The sequence below is a fragment of the Rana temporaria genome, chromosome 2, assembly GCF_905171775.1.
Source record: "Rana temporaria chromosome 2, aRanTem1.1, whole genome shotgun sequence".
Taxonomy (NCBI): domain Eukaryota; kingdom Metazoa; phylum Chordata; class Amphibia; order Anura; family Ranidae; genus Rana; species Rana temporaria.
In genome coordinates, this window is record NC_053490.1 from 267,537,206 (window position 1) to 267,556,146 (window position 18,941).

The 18,941-nt window shown below is 39.6% G+C and overlaps 1 long non-coding RNA gene across 1 annotated transcript; it reads right to left on the reverse strand.

Moving 5' to 3' along the window:
* Nucleotides 1-3,314: 3,314 nt before the first annotated feature.
* Nucleotides 3,315-18,068, reverse strand: LOC120926751. Its single transcript, XR_005746990.1, has 3 exons — nt 17,699-18,068; nt 4,869-5,014; nt 3,315-3,906 (listed from the first exon to the last, which is right to left on the reverse strand). It is a non-coding gene; the product is annotated as an uncharacterized LOC120926751 (long non-coding RNA).
* Nucleotides 18,069-18,941: the final 873 nt, after the last annotated feature.

Consider the following 18,941-nt stretch of genomic DNA (forward strand, 5'->3'; position numbering starts at 1 on the left):
TTCCTTGTGTGCCACACACAATTATAAGGGGGGACCCTTACCAGATAAGTTGGACCTCAGATGGCAAGGTCATATGCGCTTAGCAGATTTACCTCTGCAGGGTTTGAATGGTAAGCCGGGATATCCAGAGCGCTGAACTCCTCATGGTCTCCTCACCTCTATTCCTGGAGTTACCGTTGGGGTCCGGTGGTACCGCTCTCTCCAAAGCAAGCAGATCCGTAGGCAATATAGATTGATAAAAATAAAGAGCAGCAATGTGCGTAAACTCTTTTCAAAACACTGAATAAAAACAGCCGGTAAGGCTAGAAAAAACGAACGCCCGTGCTTCCGGGGTCACGTGGGGACGTGGTGAAGTTGATACATAGCATTGGATTGGGGGACTGTGGAAGAAAGGGAGGATTAGAGAAGACAGGATCAAACTGCCTTTTTACACAAAGCGGAAGATAAACCCCTTAGGTTCCACAGTGAACATAACAAGCACGCTTTACTGCATATACAGACTTATTTTACTGATGTGGGTTTAGTAACACTTTAACAGCATTTTAAATGGAGACAGGGTTTCTGTAAACAGCTTGATTTTCTCCCATGTGTCATTGGTTTAAGCTGTTTATATATGCTGGGCACACCCTAATTACCTAGTGCACATTAGCATTATCGCTCTATGTGCTGGCGGGGAGATGGGAAAGATCTCCGTCTTTTTTCCTGTGCCAGCAGGGAGATTAATGTACCAGGCCATATACATGTTTACACACACACACATGCATGTGTATCTGAGCTTTGGGGTGCACACCCTAATGTAATGGGCTGTGCACACCTATGATATAGCCCATGCACATAACACTGTAGTCTGAAAATATAACCACAGCTTTCTACAAAATGATTATTGCTTAAACGTGCACCAGAACACTGAGCATGAATATTTTCTCTTATTCAGAAAATGCTGTCACCAGCCTAGGAGGCAATGGTAGCTGAAATTTATTTGAGATCATTGAATTTTTCCCCAGAAATAAGCTATGTCTAAGGTATCTACACAGGACGGAAATGAACGAAACAATTCTTCCCTGTGATGGCTATTTTCATGTGGATCAGGCGATGATCAATTTGTGCCTATGGGTAACTTAAATGAAAATACTTTTCTTTGAAGTTTTGAGGTTTTATTAGGCAATGTAATTTCTTTAATTTATTATTTATTAATACTGGTAACATAGTAACATTACAGTACATTACTCAGTATCCATTATTTAGGAACAAATCTCATAATGCTCAGAGTTATTTTATTTAATTTTAATTAATATTAAAGGGTGTATTCATTTTTAGTCACATTAGGAATGCTATAGACGCATTTTTTAGTTTATATATATATTGTATCTAATTGAAATATTGTAACTAGAAGCGAGTGTATTAAGGTCGCGGGGACAACCGTTGAGCCTATGGAGAGGAAATAGTGGAGATCATTCTTCCGCCCATAGTCGGAGGATGGTGTTTTACCTTCGCCCTGAGTTCACGGCCAATCCCATGACTAAGTCTTTTATGACGAAACATGTCGGGCAGTGGCTGTGCGGCAACCATCTGAAGTGAACTTGTGACATATCAAGGCCGATCAAGGAAGCGGAGATCCAGGGAGGAACAGCAAGGAGGTGGTGAGCGCTTAGTGGACACCTTGGGTCCGCCATGACCAATATACTCTGTTTTCGGTTCACCTCTGAACGAGTGTTTGCTGTGCAGTGTTTTGCTCAATTTTTGAGATTCTTGTGAGTGCTATATTTGAATATTTAAGTGTGTTATTAAACTGATTTTACGGTATCATGCTATTTTGAGCACTTCTTTTATTTACATGCAGAGCTTTTTGGCAGTGAATTGGTTGGAACTGGGATTATCTGCTATACCTACCAGTGAGGTATTTTTGTACACGTTTACACGTCGAACACGAGAGTGTAAGGCAATTTGAGTTGGTGAGTTTTGCATCTCACGGGAGAGGATTCATTGACATCGGGTGTGGTGGAAGATTGGAAGCTTTTATCATAATTTTTTCACAAACCTACTTGATGTGATATATGGACTTATATTTAATTAATATTTAAACACATTTATATATATTTTTTGGAATTTGTGCACATATTCACTTTTGTCATATGGTGATGTCTATGGACATTAGCATTATTTTTGAATACCTGTGAAAACTGATATTTCATCTTACATTGTTTACATCACTGCTAATATATTATTACACTAATTTTAGGGTTTTAGAATATGTTTTTAACATAGTAACATAGCTATATAGACACATAAGATCAGTTTGGTTGGAAGCTAATCAGTGTGTTCCTATGAGAAGCTGGAGCACCTGTAAAGAGAGGGCGAGCATTCCAACTCCTTGCAGACAGTGCCTATTGTAGTGTCCCCCCTCTGTGTGTGATTTATAAAAATAAATGCTGCAAATACCTAATCTCACTGCCGAGATTGTGATCACATGACTGACCAGCTTTCTTCTTTTCTCCTCTGAGAGGTGCAGTGGGTGGGGCTGAGATTCCTCTGCTGATATGAGTCTGGAGGGGAGGAGGAGAGAGCTAGCTGGTCACATGATCCCAATCTCAGCTCTTAAATTAGGTCACCCCCCCACTTGAGCATCCTGCTCCCAAGATGGCTGTCCCTCCTGCACCCATCTTTGTGCCAGCCCTAGTTGGGGTACAGGTAATACATGATCCTTTATACAGTTAAATCAGTCTTTTCTTTTCTACCATAGTTTGCAACATGTTAGTGTGCAATGTCAGGTACTGCAAATGCTGTAGTGGTGTAAAGAGTTGCTGGACAGATTTGTTTTGTCCACTGACATAGGAAAAAAAGGCTCCTAGTGGTCACATGCTACATAAGTGAAGCCAGTTCAGGATTTTTAAATGGTTCAATAGCTGCTGGATTGCTAGGTTTCCATGCAAATATATAGTTGCTATTTCTCTGATATCACAGTGGTGTTTGGGTAAGAGGAGAGTATAGATGCAAATAGTACTTTCTGGAGTTTTCCTTTAGAAATTAGCACATTTAATTGAATAAGACAATGCTTTCAGAATGGTTATTCTTAAGTACTACTGATATCTTTTTAGAACCACTTTTTAACAATAACATTCCACAATTTTGAATATGTTTAGCCGGCTTTGAAAACCAACGAGAGTTTGCCTATAGCTTGGCTTAATGATAAACCTAAAATTATCATGTGTATAATGCCCACTGGCCAATCCACTTCCTGTGTCTATGCCTATGGACACACATATTTTTCTGAAGAAGGTATACCTTCAATAGGTTTTAATTTGGAGGTCACACAATTTAGGTTTGTAGCCTTTTATTACTGAGATTAACTATATGTGCGAGTTTGTAAACCAAACATTTTTTTTTTTGTTTTAGGAAAAGTGAAGAAAGAAAGTTAAGCTGGCCATAGAAGGATCAAAATTTCTCAGTGTGAAGCCATCCCTGTTCGACAGAAGTTGATTGTTTGAAATGTTGGAAAACCTTTGTCAATCAGTGTATTCTGACAGTAGCGCATCCCACTGTCAGAATACAAAGTCCCGGTGGGGGGGTTTCTCCATCCACCTCTATTGTTTGAATAGAGGAATCAGGCTGAATGAAAAAAAAAAAAGACCTGTCTATAGCCAGTTCAAAGTTGGACTTTTTCTAGCTGTCTGTGGTCTTGTAGCGATTTCTTCAATGTTGTCACCAGCTACGACTAAGCATCGAAAGATGTGAAACATGTCAGCCACCTTTTTCCTTTTGTCCACCTCTCCTTTTTGACTGCACTGTTTTTGGTTGTTTTGTGTTTTTAAAGTTTTTTTGCTGAATAAAGACATTGTTTCAAGGAGTGCGGCAGTCCAGGAATTTTCTCTATCTAATGTTGTCACCAGACAAGAGGTGTGGTAGAATCTGCAACAGAAAATAAAATAATTATAAAATAAAAATGGGTGCAGGTGTAGTATTTTACAACTCTATTTAAAAAAAGATGTATTTTTACTGTTTTGTCAACATTCTCAATTGGACAGTAATAGTATTCTACAGACATAGTACAGACAGGGTAGAATTTTCCAATACAAATAACAAAAATGTGTCTGAAGGACCACTTTAAAAAGACTTTACAGCAAACATGTATGGTTTTCATAAATACAGTGCATGTTTTTAAATAAGGCAATATAGTGGAGTAGAAGGTTCACATTTGAATTCTTGCTAGGGTAGCAGTGTGTGTTTTCACCATATTTTCAAGGCTAATATCTAGGTGCTCCAGTTTCTCTCTACAGTCAGGCTCACTGGTCGGGTAATTGGCTTCTGCCAAATTTACTTGTGGACTTCATATAAAAGGGAGCCTAAATCACCATTTGCAATATGCCAATTAAAGTTCTAGGCTGTAATGATTTGTCTGTCTCGCATTCACAAGACATTGATGAATGACTGCTTCAAGTGAAAATAAAACTTCACAACTGCAAACAATTATGGAAAAGAAAGTGGAGAGATTATGAAACTAACCTAAGGTCCTACCAGCAAAATGTAATTTTTTTTTCCTCCCACCATTCTCTCTATTTATTGTAAGCCAGGGTTCAGCTTTGAACCTGGCAAATCCTGAGTCTTAATGTTCTTTTTCTGAAATCTTATACTCTGCAAATTTTATCAGAGTACAAAATAGGCGTTTTTTTTTTTTTTAATTGATGTTTGAAATATTAAACATAATCTACTGTACAAAGATTAAATGCGTAAGTATTCCTGTTTTGAAAACCAACTCCTTGTAATAACCTAGTAACACAAATCACATTCCCTGAATTTTGTAAACATTGTGGTGTTTTTAGCAATAAATTGATGCAAGATGGATTTTAGGTTTTATTTATGTATTATAGTACCTTCAGCTACAAGCTTAGAACACAGGGGAGCTGGATCAATTACCACATAAAGGGCTGAATATACTGTGGGAAGACTAGAAAGCGCTCAAGTGATCCAGTTTATCGTCATGCAACCGTGCCATTCTCTTTTCTTGCGGCAATGACTTCTGGGAAGAAAAAATAAACATAGAAGCAAATGCTACAGCACTGTAAAGTAAGCGATACATTTCTAATAAGATGAATGTACTTCAATGATATTTATGTAAAATAAAGTAAATGTAAAAATCTCCTCTGTAGCAAAGAAAGAAAATTAATTCCAGTATTTCTAATTGATTGAGAAACTGTCGATAATATTTATATTGTAAAGCACTGTGTAAACTGTTGTCACTATATAAATCCTGTATAATAATAATAATAATAATAATAATAATAATAATAATAATAAAATAATATTGCAAAATAATAAATTCTAATCATGGATAGAGAAGGAAGCACTTAGAACCCCTTTAGAATTTTATTGCTACCTAAAGGCTCTATAATGCCCGGTACACACGATCCGATTATCGGACGAATGATCGTCCGTTTTTTTTTGTATGCTAATCTCACGTCGAATCTGATGAGTTTACTAAAGTCACGAAAATTCTCGTACGGCAGAATAAAAAATCGGAAGTGATGTCATGTGTTGTAATGCATTTGTATTGCATTTTCGAACGACAGCTGTACTGATTAAACGAAAATCGTAAGATCTGGCATCATACGAAAAAAAATTCAGTGCATGTCCGATAGAATAAAATCGGATGAACTGTCCTGATCTGCTCTCGGAAGCTCTGTACTAACGATCCAATTATCGTACGATCGTTTCGAAAGCAGCATTTTTCGTACGATTTTCGGATCGTGTGTACGGGGCTTAAGAGAGATTATCCTCCTGCCGACCACTCACAGTAAATACAGTGAGGAAAATAAGTATTTGAACACCCTGCTATTTTGCAAGTTCTCCCACTTGGAAATCATGGAGGGGTCTGAAATTGTTATCGTAGGTGCATGTCCACTGTGAGAGACATAATCAAAAAAAAAAAATCCAGAAATCACAATGTATGATTTTTTTAACTATTTATTTGTATGATACAGCTGCAAATAAGTATTTGAACACCTGAGAAAATCAATGTTAATATTTGGTACAGTAGCCTTTGTTTGCAATTACAGAGGTCAAACGTTTCTTGTAGTTTTTCACCAGGTTTGCACACACTGGAGGAGGGATTTTGGCCCACTCCTCCACACAGATCTTCTCTAGATCAGTCAGGTTTCTGGGCTGTCGCTGAGAAACACGGAGTTTGAGCTCCCTCCAAAGATTCTCTATTGGGTTTAGGTCTGGAGACTGGCTAGGCCACGCCAGAACCTTGATATGCTTCTTACAGAGCTACTCCTTGGTTATCCTGGCTGTGTGCTTCGGGTCATTGTCATGTTGGAAGACCCAGCCTCGACCCATCTTCAAAGCTCTAACTGAGGGAAGGAGGTTGTTGCCCAAAATCTCGCAATACATGGCCCCGGTCATCCTCTCCTTAATACAGTGCAGTCACCCTGTCCCATGTGCAGAAAAACACCCCCAAAGCATGACGCTACCACCCCCATGCTTCACAGTAGGGATGGTGTTCTTGGGATGGTACTCATCATTCTTCTTCCTCCAAACACGGTTAGTGGAATTATGACCAAAAAGTTCTATTTTGGTCTCATCTGACCACATGACTTTCTCCCATGACTCCTCTGGATCATCCAAATGGTCATTGGCAAACTTAAGACGGGCCTTGACATGTGCTGGTTTAAGCAGGGGAACCTTCCGTGCCATGCATGATTTCAAACTATGACGTCTTAGTGTATTACCAACAGTAACCTTGGAAACAGTGGTCCCAGCTCTTTTCAGGTCATTGACCAGCTCCTCCCGTGTAGTCCTGGGCTGATTTCTCACCTTTCTTAGGATCATTGAGACCCCACGAGGTGAGATTTTGCATGGAGCCCCAGTCTGAGGGAGATTGACAGTCATGTTTAGCTTCTTCCATTTTCTAATGATTGCTCCAACAGTGGACCCTTTTTTCACCAAGCTGCTTGGCAATTTCCCCGTAGCCCTTTCCAGCCTTGTGGAGGTGTACAATTTTGTCTCTAGTGTCTTTGGACAGCTCTTTGGTCTTGGCCATGTTAGTAGTTGGATTCTTACTGATTGTATGGGGTGGACAGGTGTCTTTATGCAGCTAATGACCTCAAACAGGTGCATCTAATTTAGGATAATAAATGGAGTGGTGGGGGACATTTTAAAGGCAGACTAACAGGTCTTTGAGGGTCAGAATTCTAGCTGATAGACAGGTGTTCAAATACTTATTTGCAGCTGTATCATACAAATAAATAGTTAAAAAATCATAAATTGTGATTTCTGGAATTTTTTTTTTTGATTATGTCTCTCGCAGTGGACATGCACCTACGATGACAATTTCAGACCCCTCCATGATTTCCAAGTGGGAGAACTTGCAAAATAGCAGGGTGTTCAAATACTTATTTTCCTCACTGTATACGCCAAGTTCAGGCACAACAACATACATGTATGTTGCAGGCTTGCTTCCAGGTTTGGGGGTGCCCCCCCTGCTGACCCGTGCTGTGAAACACAGCGCACGTTTAGCAGCAGATTTCAGCCAATGATTTTGACTGAAACCTGCTGACCAGACATGTCTAATCATACACAGAGCCCTGTGTTTACAAAGAAACATTACTCTGTGTACAGTGAACAGCAATCTGGCTGTTTCTTCAGTTAACCCCTTAATTGACCCTTAATGTTAACCCCTTTCCAGCCAGTGTCATTAGTACAGTGTCAGTGTACAGAATTTATCACTGATCACTGTATTAGTGTCACTAGCGACCTAAGTGATTATTTTTATTTTTTTAAGAAGAATATCGCTAATATTAAATTACTAATATTACTCAAATATTTTTTGAATGCAGATAAAAATTCTCACCTTTATATTAAAGGAAGTTTTTCACTCTGTTAAATAAGGCAGTGGTTGCTTCACTATAGCTCACCTCAACAGAGTTTTTCCATAATTATGGTAAATATATTTTTCATTGAAGCCTTTCACTATATAAATTTTGTTCACACAAATGAGCAGTTTGGCCAGTGCACGTCATCCTATATGTCACCTTTGTTCCATTTTTATTTATTTCATTATATTTTTATTACCTCACTAATGTGTCTCATGTACCTGTAGGATTTCTTTGTATGCATACTGATCCATGTATCTCACATTTTCACTCTCTCAAGCCTTGTACACACGATCAGTTTTCCCAATGGGAAAACTGTGGGGAGAGCTTTTGGCGTTGCCTCCAGGTGGCAGATGTGCTAGGAATCCCAGCCGTGTGTATGCTCCTCGCAGTTTTTCCAACGGGAAAACTGCCCAAAAATCGCCGGACAGAACCAGTTCTCTTTTTTCCCGCCGGGAAATCCGGCGGACTTTTGCCCGGCATTTTTTGGCAGTTTTCCTATTGGAAAAACTGCAATGGAGCATGCACATGCCTGGGATTCCCGGCCAAAGCTCCATCGCAGTTTTCCTGTTGGGAAAACCGGCCGTGTGTAGGGGAAAGACTGAACCGAGCAGGTTCTCGGCTTTCCCCTCGGGATTTCCGACAGGAACTTTTCCCGTCGGAAATCCTGCACGTTTGTACGAGGCATCACCCTTTCACATAAATGTAATTTGAATCAAGTTGAAACACTACATCACTATATCGGGGAATTTCTTCTTAACAAAACCCCCCTCCCCCTATAAATTAAATTAAATTAAAAATAAAAATATTACTCTTAATCCCCAAAAATTCTAAAATATAAATAAATATTTTTTCAAATACATTTAGTGGGGGTTCTGACAGGTTGAGCCTCCAATCAGCAGCACCAAAAATCCTAGAATCTCCATGTAGTAAATCTAATTGAATTATACATTTCAGGTGTTCTCCTTGCTCTCTCCTCCTCTCCGCAGTCTGAATACACGTAACTCCTTGTAAGCCCTGTGTTTTGGAGGTGCGGCCAAGATATGCAGGGGGGGGGGCCCTCTCATGAGGTCTCCTGTGTTACTGAATATTTTTGTTTTTTAAGAAATTCTGGTTGGGTGCCACACACTATCTCCATCAACTGAATGGTAAATATATTTGCAATTTGAATAAAGATGTATATTGTTAATGCTTTTTTTTAAAGTTATATTGGTTAGCAATTAGTAAATATCTTTTTTGGCATGTTCCTTACAGTAACAAAACACGAAAAATCTTTTCTGTAGGAACATGAGGTGAAATTGAAGGTTTGGTCGGTGGAATTTCAAAATCAATGGTGGCACTACTATCAGATCACAAAACGCACACATTTTCTGATTTTCAAAAGAAAGTTCTTTCGAAATTTGACCCGTGTATGGCCAGCATTAGGGATTTTTTTTTAACAAAGACATGTGGCTGAATGCATTTTTTCTTAAATTTTTGAAGGTATTTGACCTATTTTAAAAATAATTTGTATGTTTTATAACAGAAAGTAGAAAATATTGGAATATAGAAAAAATAAAGTAGAAATAGAAAGTAGAAAATATTGGGTTTTTTTCCCACAATTTTCTGTATTTTTTTGTTTATGTACAAGCTCTATTTGTGTGAATAAAAATGATATCAGTTTCATTTGCATACAGTGTTGTATGAATTGCCAATTAAAGTTGCACAGTGCTGAATAGCAAAAAATGCCCAGGTCATGAAGGGGGTAAAGCCTTCTAGAGGTCAAATGGTTAATACCCACTTCTTGTCTTGCTGAGAAATAATACAAAAATGTCTCAATACATGCTGTTGTTGTTTTCATTGATGTCAAGGTTGCTCGAGAATCATATTATGTATACCAATATCTTAGCAATGCCAAAGGTATAACCATATAATTGCCTAATGTTGATTTGAAGCATACTTTTGCCTTACATTTTTAAAAATATGAACAAAACAAACTGTTTGTGAATTCATGCACAGACAAAATGTACCTAGTACACAGTATATAACATTGGCCCCATTCACATGACCAGCATGTAGGTGTGGTAATTCGCGAAATTAAATAAAGTGTACAATTAATTTTTTTTTTTTAAATAATCTGATTAACATTTCCATTCTTCTATGTGCAATATGTGTTCTACATTGTATAAAGCAGAAAGTACATGCATTTTTGGTCAGTCCGTCTTGTAGAAAACGTTTAACCTGAGATTGAGCTCAAATTGGACAGTTTTTTGAAAAAATTAAAATAATGTGTATGTTCCCATGCCTGAACATGTGCACAGACGATTGAGTAGTGTACCCTTTTTATAATATACAAGGATAAGAGAGATTACAGAAGAATTTCCTGCCACAAAATTGTACTACTACAGATTAGGAGATATGAACTATTCTTTATGATTCTTACACCAAAATTGCCTTCACTGACTGTTCAAATTACGCAGATGAGTCATACTTAACAATTCAATTACAATTTTAAATCACTGATTTCAAAAAGGACAACACCACTAGTCATCAGAAACAATTTATATTTTATTGTGGTAGCATAGTTGTTATTTAAGTATTGGGGATATATGATAATGCAGCATGTGCGGTACATAGAAAACAATTACAACATTCCTTGCTGAATTAGAAAAATGAAAGTAAAGGTGTGGATTCCACCGGTAAGACCTCTTGGTATTGTGTTCACTTTTGGTGTCACTCTCAACTTGCATGATGAAAGAATATAAAAAAGTCTGGGAATCAACCACTTTGGTGCATGGGTAATAACCGGGTATTTTCAAATTCTAGCCAATACCAAGAGCCTTTGAAGTTAGAGCTGAAATCATACTTGATGGAAAATTTTCCTGCAAGGCAGCCAGATTCTTCTACAAAGAAAAGAGGAAGAATACCGCATGCATGCACTGCTGTTCCTGTTGGATGAGAATCATGAATGAGTCACAGCGCTCTAAAAGAGAAATTCTCAAGTACGGGCCTTGCCTCTCAATCTGGTGGAGGCATCTATAAATATGATCGCTATTCCTAAACTTTTATGTCGTGTACATACGGTCAAAATTTCCGACAAGAAAAGTTTGATGTGAGCTTTTGGTTGGAAATTCTGACTGTGTGTAGGCACCATTGGACTTTTTCTGTTGGAATTTCGGACAGCAAAAAATTGAGAGCTGGTTCTCAATTTTTCCGACAAGAAAAGTGCAAAAAAACACGCATGCTTGGAATCAATTTGACGCATGCTTGGAATCATTGAGCTTAATTTTTCTCGACTCGTTCAAGAGTTGTATGTCACCGCGTTTTTGAGGGTCAGAATTTTGTGTGACCGTGCGTATGCAACACAAGTTTGAGCCAAAATTCCGTCTGAAAAAAGCCACGGTTTTCTTGATGGAATTTACGATTGTGTGTATGCGGCATAAGAGCAACCCAGCCAAAACTTTTATTTTTAGCTTTGGAGAAAAATAAAATACCTCTGTTATATTATTATTGCTGCTCTCTTTAGGAAAATTTCACCCAACTTCCTCCTCCTTGTCACAGGGCCGTGAAGTAACATTTATAGTAACCCTACAGAGATTCTAACCTTTCCTCATTTTACAGGAAAAATATGTTTTACCATGTGTTTGAACTTGGTGTTGAGTTATTCACTTTACGGTCAACACTGAGGACAAGGGGGCACTCTTTACGTCTAGAGGAAAAGAGATTTCACCTCCAAATACGGAAAGGTTTTTTCACAGTAAGAGCTGTGAAAATGTGGAACAGACTCCCTCCAGAGGTGGTTCTGGCCAGCTCAGTAGATTGCTTTAAGAAAGGCCTGGATTCTTTCCTAAATGTACATAAAATAACTGAGTACTAAGATTTGTAGGTAAAGTTGATCCAGGGTAAATCCGATTGCCTCTCGGGGATCAGGAAGGAATTTTTTCCCCTGCTGTAGCAAATTGGATCATGCTCTGCTGGGGTTTTTTGCCTTCCTCTGGATCAACTGTGGGTATGGAGTTGGGTGTATGGGATTGTATTGTGTTTTTTATTTTGTTTGTTTATTTTTTTGAGGTTGAACTGGATGGACTTGTGTCTTTTTTCAACCTGACTAACTATGTAACTATGTAACATGTGATTATGTTCTAAAACTTTTTTTTTTTTTAATACTGTTTCGTTTTGCATACACATGGAGGTGGTCAGATATGCTTGTAACATATACAAACTGTGTTAGCTGCTTAGTAGGGCAGCAAGAGAGTCATTCTTTACTAATTTACATTCTTTACATAATTTACTAACAAGTGAAGCTTACTATGATGTGTATACTGTACTCCAGTGTGTGTTTTGGGGGATATCTGACCTTTGTTAAAAATCTTGCAGGTGCAAGCCATATTGTAACAAACCCCATTGATGTGCGTGCTGATATCATCAAACATGACTGTAAATATAAAAAAAATTACCTAGAGATATTACAGTGTGCATGTACAGATATGTCCACTGTGATCATGGTTAGGACACACAGATGACTTCATACACTGGTGCCTCTAAAGGGGTTTCAAATAATAAATAATCATATTGCCTTTTTTGCTCTGGATATGCTGCTTTGCTTGGTGCATGAGCACATCACAGGGCTGGAGGAGAAGTTCCGGGACTCCTGTGGGTATAGGGCAGAAGTGATGTCAGCTTGGGGGCGGACCGCCTATACATCTTCTCCAGCCCTATGAGCACCTCCAGCAGACGTGTTTTTTTTTATCATCGACAGGACGGGTATGCAATGCAGATTTGGATTTGACTAGATATGTACTTTAACCTCCCTGGCGGTATGATTCTTTCAGAAAAAAGGTGACGAAAGCGGTACCGTTATTTGCAAGGAAATTTGGCGTTTTATACTGTAGGCCTGTAATTCTTAGGAATAACTCATTTAAATCTGACCAAACCAGAGTCTAATAGGCATCCCGGGTATGACATTTTTTTAAAAACAAAACCATAAATTATAATATAATAAATAACTATAAGTAATTATAACAAATAATAATATAATTATAATAAAAATTATTCAATAATGTAATCAACTCAAAATCACTGAAATTTGCTCAGTTGCAGAATTGTTGCTGTCATTACTTTTCTTTTTTTATGACGAATTTCCTCACAAATCGCTATCGCACAATTCTGCAAGTGATTATAATTTATTATCGCTGTTTTCTAGCTGCTCTAAAACCATTTTTGACATAAAAAGACACTTTTGGTTGCTATGGACAATCTACAGTTTGCAGGGAGAAAGAAAGGTTTTTATTTTATAAAAGTACATGTAGGACACTGGGCAGACCACTAGGGACAAGGGGGGGGTGTAATTTTTACATACAGTACTGTAATCTATAAGATTACAGTATACTGTATGTATTGTGTTTGTTTACGTTTTTGAATTTGGCGCCGTTCTCCGCTCCCGTGCGTCGTAACCTCGCAGGGAACGGAGATCAGCGGCACAGGAGGACGCTGTGTGAATCGAGCGAGGTCCCACTCGCTCACACAGCGCGGTGGCATCGCTGGATCCAGGGACAAGGTAAGTAAACCATGCCTGTGGATCTAGCGAGGCAAGCCCGAGTCTGACTCGGGGTTACCGATCGCAGCACAGAAATCTAACCCCGAGTCAGACTCGGGAACACCGCCAGGGGGGTTAATGTGAGTTGTTATAACATTTTTAATAAACTGCCCATTGCTGCACTAGATGGCACTTCCCTTTCTATACTGGGTTCACACACAGGAGCGGTTGGGGAAATCGCATATGATTATGACAGGAATGGCACCGCATTCCTGTTCAAACTGCATGCTGTTCTTTGCAGTCCAATTTGCCCCCATTCACTTTGTATGAACGCAAATTGCACTGCAAATTATCAGTTTCGGGGGCATTTTCACGATCACCAGTACTTGTGAAAAAACTCGGTATTGGCACCAGTGCATCCCTAAGCCATACTATAGAAACTTATGTCTCCTCTTTTGTTCAGTTAATTTACTAAATTAGACACAATTTTAATGCATCTTAAATAGTTCTCAAGCTGTGCAGTGCAAGCAATTTTTCTATTTTTGATTATGTGTTTGTACGCACGTTCTGAAAACTGTGTATATTAGCCTTTACTGACTATATAAAAAATTGGAAGTTTTATATATATATATATATATATATATATAGAGAGAGAGAGAGAGAGAGAGAGAGAGAGAGAGAGAGAGAGAGAGAGAGAGAGAGAGAGAGAGAGAGAGAGAAATTAGGCTGCATACTGGGATTTTGAGAGAAAGATCTTCTGGTTCCTTTGTGACGAACGAGGCCCCTGTGCTCCCTAAAGTGACCTGACTCACACGTATACATCAGACAGCTTACTGCAAGCAGCTGCATGACTCTGGACAGGTTCATAGACCTCTGGTTTTGAGAAACTTTGTTATCTCCTAGAAACTCCTCGCCACACTCTCTCTTTGACCTATAAAATTATCTTAGGCCACACCCATGGTTCTCTTCTTAAATTTACCACAGCTTGGTCGGAGGACCTGGGGAAAGACATTAGTGAGGCGGATTGGCGCAAAGCTTTTTTCTACACCCACAAATCCTCCATCCCGAGTTATGCTCAAGAAAAAAACTATAAAGTGATATCGCGGTGGTATCGAGTACCGACCACCCTCAGGATTATGTTTCCATCGGCTTCTGATTCTTGCTGGAGATGTACCTTGGCTACAGGAACGTACCGTCATATCTGGTGGGATTGAGACTTGATTCGCCCATTCTGGGAACCAGGTTTTCAAAATATATTCTGAACTGTATGATGAATCTCTCCCTCCCTCTCCTTCTATAGCCCTCCTATCCATTCTCCCTGGTACTTTCAAATTCCAGAAACATACCCTCCTTAAATTTTGCCTCAGTGCTGGTCGACAGTTGATTTCTAGACATTGGAAATCATCCTCTCCCCCAACCCTGGTCGAATGGGTGAGTGAAATGAATGGAATTATGCTTATGGAAGAGTTGCAGGCCAAATCCCTTGATAGATACGCTAAATTCTCCTTCACCTGGGGTGTCTGGAGGCATTACTCCTCTTCAGATAAACATAAGAATAGACTCCCTCCCAATTTGATTCCGTGAGCCTTGCTGGACTCCTGCCTGCGTCCTCGTATAATGTGAAGAACCTTAAAGTAATGCTCACCGCGGCGGACTTGAGCACGCCGTCTCCCCTACCCCCTCCTCTACACTCTCCTTCCCCCCTTTCCTCTCCCTTTCCTTCTTGGACTTTCCTTTTTTCTGTTCTTCTCCGTTTTCCTGTCCTCCTCTTTGGACCGACTTTGCCTGGCCATATAATTTATTCATATGCACTCCGCAAGTTTTATATGTCAGCTTTGGATTTTGCGTGTTGTACAAACGTATTATTGTTTCACTGCTATCTGCGCTACTGCCTTGATTGTTTTTTTTTTTTTTAATTACTTCCCCTGGCCCTGGACGCAGCAGGTTCTCAGAGGGGGGGCCCAGGTTGAGGGAAGTCCTTATTGGTCGCAGATTAGCTCTGTGCACTTGTGCTTGTATTGCCGATATTCTAATGATGTAAACGTTTGTACACACTTGCTTACATATTGTGGAATGTTTATGTTTTTTGTTCTGTGGATTGAGCTGCCCTTTGTCGGGCGGTTGGTCCGTTTTCTTTGCTTTCTGTTAAAATTGTTTTAAAATAAAAATTGTATTTAACCCAAAAAGGAGATATGATTAAAGAAGAAGAATAATTTGTTTATATTTTGCTTTCATAGTTCCTTCTCTTCCCATTTGTGTGTCAGCAAGAATAATAGGCCATATTGCCAAGCCACCATCACGATGCCCCCCGAGCATTAAAGTCCACTTAATTTTTTTTTAATTACATTGTTTCCATCACTGGATCTCTCTGCAATGCAGGGGGACAGCAGGGTGCTGTACATAGCTTCCTGAACATATTACAGCCTCCTGCCTCAGTACTCCTCTCATGAGTCCCCGGCCCTGATGCAGTCGTTATGTAAATAGTAAAAACGCCAAAATGGCTGATACCGGTCTGGGCATTTCCATAGTCATAGACTCAGGAAGAATATTGGTCTGTGGGCACCCGGCACTATGCAAAGTGCACCCCTGGCACTGCAATAGACAGGGATGTTCAGCTCAGCAGCAACATTTTGCTGGTGGGTTGTCCTGAACTGTTTATTCACGCTTGTTACCAAAGGCTGGTTAAATTTGTTAAAAATTGGTGGAAAATGTATGACAAGCATTAGGGAATGAGTATGGAAGTTTTTTACTTTTGTCATAAATGCATGGAGCTGTGTAAGTACACTAGAACAGGAGGGTGAGAGTGGTGCAAGGAGAAATAGTGGCTATGCTGCAAGTACTGTGGGAAGTGAGAGCAGGCAGAAGAAGTGTGTTAAAGCAGAACAAAACCTGTTGATGGAACAGTGTCTCAAAACAGTTAGGTTCAAGGCACAGTTGCTTGTGCTCCCAACTGAACTGTCAAGCCATCAAATGGCTGGTGTCCTAACTGATCATATGTGCAGCACCAAAGAGATCGCATGTACAGATCGAAGAGAGGCTAAGATGACAGCTTCCTTGGCTGTAAAGAATACAGCATGTATTTCAACTGTATTTTCCCTATTACTTCCATCATTCCATGTGTCATAAGTTCATTTGGTGGGGTTGGAAATTTTTAGTTACTGTTTTCTAGTAATATGCTGGATCCATGGACAGCTCACATAATATGCCTTGATTAGTGGCTGTTAGTGGTGTACTAATGTAGGGGGGTGTAGTCTGCACTGGGTGCGCTGGTTGAACCGAAAAAAAAAAAAAAATCTATGCTTGTTATTAAACCATACCTCTTTAAAGCCGGCCATAGACGTTGGCATCTTAGCATAGGCGTACACACAGGGTGTGCCAGGTGTGCCCAGGCACACCCTAATCACCCTGTGCAGCACAGATTCCCCCTACTGCCCTGGCTCCCTCCATCTTCCCCCCCGCAGAGCTTCTTGCTTCCTTACTCTCCTCTCCCTCCAGCTGTTGCTGCGGGGATGTTTTACGATGAGTGGGGGAAGGGGCTGGTAAATATGTAACTTACCGGCTCCTTCCCTTTCATTGTGACTGATCGGTACTATGTGTTTGATCTTTGGGGTGCACACCCTAATGCAATAGGCTGTGCACACCTATGCATCTTAGCCAGTTCAGCGGGGACCAGCTGAAATTCGAACCATGTATGGGCAGGCTGAATGTACCCAAGCTGATTAATTGTTTAACTTAGGTACAACCAGCCTGTCAGATTTTACATGCGATTATTGCTAGCGGTTATTGTAGCCGCCAGCAATAATCACTACGTACTCTTGGCAGGGGGGGGCTTCCCCCAATCACCCAGTGAGAGAACACAATGGCTCCTCAGATTCCTTCATCAACGCTGACTGTGGTTGCAAGAAAGGAATATGCAACATCTATGGCCGACTTAAGTCCCTCCTACTGTTAATGCAATTTGAACACACCCACAGTTTTCCATGGTGCGCCATGTGCACCACTTTATTTTCTACAAACCAGTTCTCCTTAAAAAAAAAAAAAAATAACCAACTCTAGGTGGCAGATGTGATAGGTATGCCACTGGTGGATGTACAGTATATATAAAAAGAGTTATTCTGTGAGTTTCCTCTTTCTTGTATGAATATTTAGAAGTCCTTATGTATGTCCCTATTAAAAAAAAATGTGAGTAAGACTTTTATAAACAGATACATAAACTATAGATGCCTTGGTAGAATTTGAGGAAAGTGTATGTGTTGCCCATACAGCCAGTAGGCATATCCCATGATAATTTTAGTAAAAAGAAAAACATTCTCACCACACGCTGCTGTCCATGCCAGGGCACATCAGCTGACTGTCACATTCCTACCAGAAATCCAGTGTATTAGACAATGTGACCACACCAAGGAATAGAGATTTTAATAATCTATTTAAACAATTTAATGAAAAAAATGCAATGACGCTTCAGCCTCCATGGCTCTTCTTCAGGCTGTTAGTAGGCTGAAAGTAATTGGATGTTCTGCTCCACAATAACCTAAAACAAAAAATAAAAATGTAATATGTTGCAAGAAGTGTTATTAGCTCAGCCATAACTGTTGACTATAGTATATAATTAATAGATTTTAATTATTTATTTCAGGTACTTATATAGCCCCGTCAATTTACGCAGTGCTTTACATATATATTGCACATTCATATCAGTCCCTGCCCTCAAGGAGCTTACTCTCTAAGGTCCCTAACTCACATTCATACATACACATACTAGGGCCAATTTAGACAGGATCCAATTAACCTACCAGCATGTCTTTAGAGTGTGGGAGGAAACCAGATTACCCGGAGGAAACCCACGCAAGAACAGAGAAAAATGTTAAAAAAAGTTACTAGCAAATGTTTGTTATGTCTCAGGAAGTAACCCATACATATCACATATTGTTAACACTTATTGTGAACTACAGGCAAGGTATGGCTTAGTGGTTAGCACTTCTGTAGCAGCTTGCAGCACTGGTGTCCCCAGTTTGTACCCTGGTTAGGACACTATTTGCATTGAGATTGCATCTTCTCACTATGCTTGTAGGGGTTTCCTCCCACACTCCAAAGACATGTTGGTAGTGTAATTGGCTGCTATCCAAATTGGCCCTGGACTGTCTATGTATGCATGTGAGATGGGAACCTTAGATTGAAATATCCTTGAGGGTAGGGACTGATGTGAATGTCTAGTAGGATAATTGCTGGTGTTATATAATTATCTGTAATAAATGAGAAGACGCCTCAATGAAAATGACATACAAGGACACATTTGCCCATTGTTTGTAGTACAATGACCTGCCATTGTGTTTTGTGTGACTTGCCCATAGGCAGAAGTGGAGCGCATGTGACTAACACCATCCTTTCCTCTTCTTATTGAGACATCAGCCAGATCACTTGGGAAGTTCCAAACAAGCTGGATCTATGTTTTTCGGAATCATTATCAAGCACTTTATGACCATTCCAATCTCTCATCAACCCTCCTTTACTCCTTATCTGATCAACTGCCTACATTTTATTACCTTTGACTGTCTGTG